The sequence below is a fragment of the Vigna unguiculata genome, chromosome 8 (genome assembly GCF_037176805.1).
Source record: "Vigna unguiculata cultivar grain cowpea cultivar isolate G323 ecotype 2 chromosome 8, ASM3717680v1, whole genome shotgun sequence".
Classification (NCBI taxonomy): domain Eukaryota; kingdom Viridiplantae; phylum Streptophyta; class Magnoliopsida; order Fabales; family Fabaceae; genus Vigna; species Vigna unguiculata.
In genome coordinates, this window is record NC_140799.1 from 14254505 (window position 1) to 14260875 (window position 6371).

The 6371-nt window shown below is 33.0% G+C and overlaps 1 pseudogene; it reads right to left on the reverse strand.

Moving 5' to 3' along the window:
- Nucleotides 1–586: 586 nt before the first annotated feature.
- LOC146884183 (uncharacterized) lies at nt 587–5704 on the reverse strand (annotated as a pseudogene).
- Nucleotides 5705–6371: the final 667 nt, after the last annotated feature.

Sequence of the window (6371 nt, forward strand, 5' to 3'; positions counted from 1 at the left end):
GAGTTGAGCTCGGGATGGCGGATGAACACGAGGAACCCGTTGAGTTGAGCTCAGATTGGTTAGTGTTACCGGTGTGAGTGTGCTGGTTGTGGCTAGTACAGATGGGTCCATATGGATTGCCCTCCTCAACCGATAGCTGACGAGTTTGGTAGTCTTGGGACGTTGCGAACTATGTTCGTATTTGGGAACTCCACCTAGCGTTACGGTGTATGATCCGTAGCAATGGTTTCCCGCACGTGCTCTATCGGTTGTGGCCGATAGGTATGGCAGCAAGTCACCTTGCGGTAATCACCAGAAGATGTAGAACACAAATAACCTGGTTGTGACCATGTGGTAAGAATTAAAAGAATGGAAGCCCTCTGGAATGATTGTGTTGTGTATACTGATCTACTGTATATGTGTATACCACATGATTTTTTTTATTATTGATAATAAATTATAAATGTGTAACAAATTGTTTTAAGAATTTAAGGAAATATAAATATATAAAATGTTAAACTTAGATAATGATATTATTGACATGATAATAAACATAAGTCATGAAATACACCATTTAGAACAACAACATTATAGAAATATGCTTAATCTAATCACAACAATAACCATTAACAAAGACTTCAATATTTGGTTCGATAAAATCATTGTATGCTTGAAAGACAACAATATCACCTTCTTTTAACTCATTTTCAGAACAAAATAACCTCCAACCTTGACCTATCTTTGTTGAACTTCTATTCTTATTCGATATTAGGATTTTGCAATTGACTATAGTTTTGGACCCTATAAGAAATACATCTTCTACATTCTCGTCCCGAATGAAGTTGGCAAACTTTGATGGCAAGTCCTATATGATTCAAATGTTATTGTTAGTGCATTAATTATTTTCATTTAATTATGTGTAAATTGATATTAAATAATACTTGAAATGATAAAAAGAACTCGTAAGGCATATACCAAGTGACTTGCTTTGCTTTGATACTTTGTCAATTTGACTGAAAATATAGATCTTGTTTCTTGATGACTGATACAACACATAAATGTTGACAAACTCCTTGGTGTACAACCACCTTTAAACACGATTACGTGAAATAAAGAATTTCCCAAATACTGAAACCGCATGTGAGAGTCACTTTTGATGTCATACAAATCTCTCATATTACTCCAACCTTCTATGATTTTTGGGTTATTTGAATCCATGTTATAGGTATCTGTCGTGCTCTTACCATTTACATCTACCAAGTGCCACTGTGGAACTAATTCGTGTTCATAAGCAATAGCAAAATGTCGATCGACAAATCCAAATGGCTACAAATTAATAAACACAGTAAAAACAGGAACAAATTTATCTCTGCAACGAAATGAAAACATAAACTAAAACAATTATATGAGGGGAAAATCTGAACATCTTAATGTGGTTGATACAGTATGAATTAGGATGATACAGTTGACACCAGAAAACACATACAACAACAAATATCAATGCTTTCCAAACATGTATTTCTGTGGTTAAATTTACAGCATACCTGAGAGCAAATGTAGATTGTGTTGAAGTTCCAAAGAATTGTTCTATTGTTTGCTCCATATGTACTGGTTTGCTCCATCTTCATTCATGTAATTGCAGAACAAAGTCAAGGTTTAAATATATGGGTAACTGAAAAGGAGTGTGAAGGAATGGTAAAGTTGAAGTTGGGAATGGAAGAGCAAATACTATGACGTGGAAAAGGAATCTTAGCAGAAAGTGGCAGCACAAATTCAGTTTCACGTACAACCACATGTACTGCAGTAACGAATAAAAAGATGTAGGTAGATATTTTTTCTTCACAATACATTAAAGCCACAAACAAAAATTAAAATAACAACAATTGAGAATCTTTATAACTGTTATAATATATGTACTGCAGCAACCATGGTGTTCAAAATATCAATCCATGACTGGACAACAAATAATGTAATTCAAACATGTATCAATGACCATGTACTTTTCAATATGGCTGCAGCTATGAAAAAGATCCTAAAAGTGTATAGTATACACTATGGCATATTATAATCTACAACAAAACAAAGGAATTACAGTTAAAGATACAATAACTGACAAATTATAATAATTTTTTAAGTAAGTTGTATACCTCTTTTCAAAGATTTTCAAATATTTCTTTGTAAACCACATTGGTAGTTGTATTGTTTACTTTTCCATCTTCATCCAAAATTAAAATTTTGAGTCGTTTCTTTGTTGTGACTCTAGAAATTGCTACGTACAATTGTCCATGAGTAAAAACTGGGCAAGGAAGATAAAGTCCAACTTTAGAAAGAGTTTGGTCTTTACTTTTGTTTATTGTCATTACAAAGCATAAGGATATTGGAAATTTCCTCCTTTGAAATTTAAATGGGATGCTGGAATCAGAAGATGTCAAGTTCATTCTTGGAATGAAAATTTTGTCACCAACATTTTTGCTTGTTATAACAGTAGCAGAGATAACATTCTTTCCCAAATCATTAACTTGCAACATTGTACCATTGCAAAGACCATTTGCTTGATCAATGTTTCTTAAAAGCATAATTGGTACGCCAACTTTCAATTTAATCCTATGATTTGGAATTCCTAAACATTTGATATCATTTAGAAACTCTTGAGTAAACCACTCACCTTGAATTTCTTGATCATCATCAGATTGGCAAGGAGTGTCTGAACTTAAATAAATTTGTTCTTCACCAGGAATCAAAGATAAAATGAAGTCATTTACTTGTTCAACACTATCAATTGTAGGGAAAAGTATAGCACCATCATCAAAGAAGCCAGGATTCATGATATTTTCAATTAGACCAACATAAACAAATTTCACTAAAGAAAGTAAAGGCGTTTCACTTTCTTGAATTAGAAGATCTGTTGGTATTGAAATGTTGGCTTCACCACTTTCATTGAAATTCATATTTCCATCTCCAATTTTATGAATCCAATCAGCAAATTCTTTTATATGTATTGCACTTTCATTTGAAACAGCACATTTTAACCTCATGTTTTGTGATAGCCTAAGAACTGTGCCATATTGCCACAAATCAGAGTAATTAATTGATGAGTTCCAATATCATACCTTGATCCCTTTCTTACTACTGGCAAGATTTGTCTAAAATCACCACCCAAGACAACAACCTTTCCACTAAATGGTTTGTCAGCATTATCTTCATTTGTAGCTCTCGTAATGTCTCTCAATGTTCTATCAAAAGCTTGGAAACATAACTTATTCATCATAGGAGCTTCATCCTATATGATAAGTTTGGTTCCATCAATAGTTTAGCACGAAGACTTCCTTGGTTGATGTTGCACGTTGATTCATCATTGATTGCTAGTGGTATGCAAAAAGTAGAATGAGCAGTTTTACCTCCAAGAAGCAATAAAGATGCAATGTCGCTTGAAGCTACATTAAGCGCAATCATTCTCTTTGCTCTAATAGCAGCTGACAAAAGTTTCCACAAATATGTTTTTCCAGTCCCACTATAACCATCTGAATTCACTGTTGTCATAATTCTATTATAAACATGTAGTTGCTCATTAGTGATTGACTACAATAGAGAGTGATGTATCTTCTCCATTTCTTCTTTATCATAATTCAGTTCATCAATAATGAACCTGTTATTAAATTTGAATGAATTAGAAAGATCAGGTTGAGGAAGGGAACTATAATCTGTTAAAGATCGTCCATTGGAATTTAGAAGTTCTTCTGCTTCTAGGAGACACAGATTGTGTAAATCATGTTCTTCCATTTGAAAACCTACAAAAAAAACATGTCATGAATAAAAAAATATGGAATAAAGAATGAAGATTATTTATATTTAGTACCTGGATTGTTCAACTGTTTCCTTTTTTTGATATAGGATATCAATTGCCAATAAATTCCAAGTTGCATCCCAAACAACTTTTGGCTTTGACATTGTATTCATGATTAACAAAGAAACAAATAACCTTCTAAATTGATTTCCAAATGCAAGATGGCTAGCCTCTTTAATAGCATCAATGAATTCTTTGTCATCTACCAATAATCCCAATTCCTGGCAAGCTTCTTGGTATGTAGAGAATGTTTTACCATTAATTGTCTTTATACTATCATGATTAATACAACCTTTTTGTTTTGTCATTAAGATTCTCATGTAATAGCATTCACCCGATCCTGGAGGAACATATGCCAGTCTTCCAATACTATAACCCTGCTTTCTTGGTTTCCATTGCCTTTGTTGAGACATCCAAACAAACTTTGTTGGAAATTCAGCATAGGTCAAGTTCCTTCCTTCCTCATATCTTTTGTTAGCTTCAAACCAAGCTAGAAACATGGTATTGATGTTGTCATTCCTCTCTAATACATCATCAATTCTATCATCATCTTTAAACAAAATTGTTTGTTGATCTTGTAGGTGAAAAGTTAAACGCTAAACAACAGGCCATCTATGATGGATATCAAATCCATAAATTCTCCAAACTGCTTCACATGGAGATGAATATCTACAATCATAATATCTTTTAATCTCATCAACAATACGCATTTCTGTAAAATCATTCTCTTTGTCTGTAATTTTCATTATGGCTCTATCAGGACCTTTGTTGACATATTTCAACAAATACTTGATTGGGTTTGATTTGTTGCAATATTTTGTATTAACATGAGCTTGATATCGCATTAAGAGAAGAAGACTATATGGCACAACATTTCCATTACGTAATTTATGTCCATTTTTCAACACAAATAAACCATCATCTCTACGCCTATATACAGGATATCCATCCTCATCAATTGTAGTTTTATGTCTAAATTCTTTAGGAAAAAATTTAGAACACCGACCTTCTTTCATGCATGGTGAGTTGAATCTAGCAGCTCATCATGGACCATGTATCATATATATTTTAACAACCTTTGAAAGTTTTGGATACAGATCTGGATGAGGAAGTTCAGCAGAGATTACTTCATCTATGTGCTTTGCATTTTCTAACTTGTTTGAGTCACTCAACCATAATAATATTTGAGCATGTGGCAGACCTCTCTTTTGAAATTCAATTGTATACATACCTATAATTTGAAGATAATTAGTATACAAAACAATTGGCGGTAAAAAATCAAAATGATGGAAATGTAGTTTGTGTACCTGCGTTGACTTTGCCAAAGAAATTTTTCTTCTTGAAATTTGTCATCATTTGGTCTAATTTCATTTTAAAAACTCTACAAACAATGTTTGGCCTATCTGAAGTAGTTAAACCTCTTGATTTTACAAAATCAAGAATTTCAGGCCAATTGACATTACATGTGATTGTTATAAACAAATCTGGATAGCCATACCTCTTACAAATGGCCATAGCATCTTGGCAATTATTGAACATGTAACTCATGCCACTTGTAAATGAAACTGGCAAAACTATACGCTTTCCAATGGAAGAAGGATCAGTTTCACCTTTGTTAACAACTTCTTGTAACCCATTTAGAATATCACAACGAATGAGTTTTTGATTATTTCTTATAAAAGACAACCTTTGGGCTTCAATCATTGTGTAGGTGTCCACTAAAAATTGTTGAAACAATCTACGTGAGTGTATAACGTTACCAAATTCAACCTTTCTATCTTGTATTCTGAAAGCAATGAATTCTCGTAAAGAAATCTGAATTCTCTTTCTACTTTGACCATATCTTTGACAATCTCTATGGAATATCCTCTTGATAACCATCCTCTCCATATGGAAAAATCAAAGGATATTGCAGAGGAAAGACACATGTATGAGTTTCATGTAGTCTCTTTAACTGACCACAAACTTTCTTGACAATGATGTTTCTTCCTACATCTAAAGTGCTCAAATCACCAACTATTAATGCTGCGACTTCATCTGCTATTCAGGTATTGTATACTCTAGGATCCTTAAAGCGATGTCTAAACAACCTCAATCCAAAATCTGATCGGTCATCATCATGTATAAAATCTCTTACTCTTTTGAATGATTGAGCAAGAACATTGTGTTTGTCAATCATGTTTTTCAACTCTTCTATCAATGATTTATCAAATATGGATTGTTGTATATTAGACCTATAAAATTACAAAAGGATAAATAATATACAAAATGATTCATAAAAAAAAGTATGTAGGCATACCCAAAGTGACTAACTCTGTTTGTTGTTTCATTTTCTGTGTCATAAATATATAGTTGTGCAAATTTTGGACTTGATCCTTTATCGGGCAATAAACTTCCAATGCGATGGTAATTTTGACCACTAAGAATAAACTGAGGAGGACCACATCCATCATTGATTGAGGAATGAATTTTCACACCAATTGATGTAAATGAGAACATGTTGTAACTTCTTATGTACTGTAAGAAATGTTGGCTTGTAGTGTCTTTC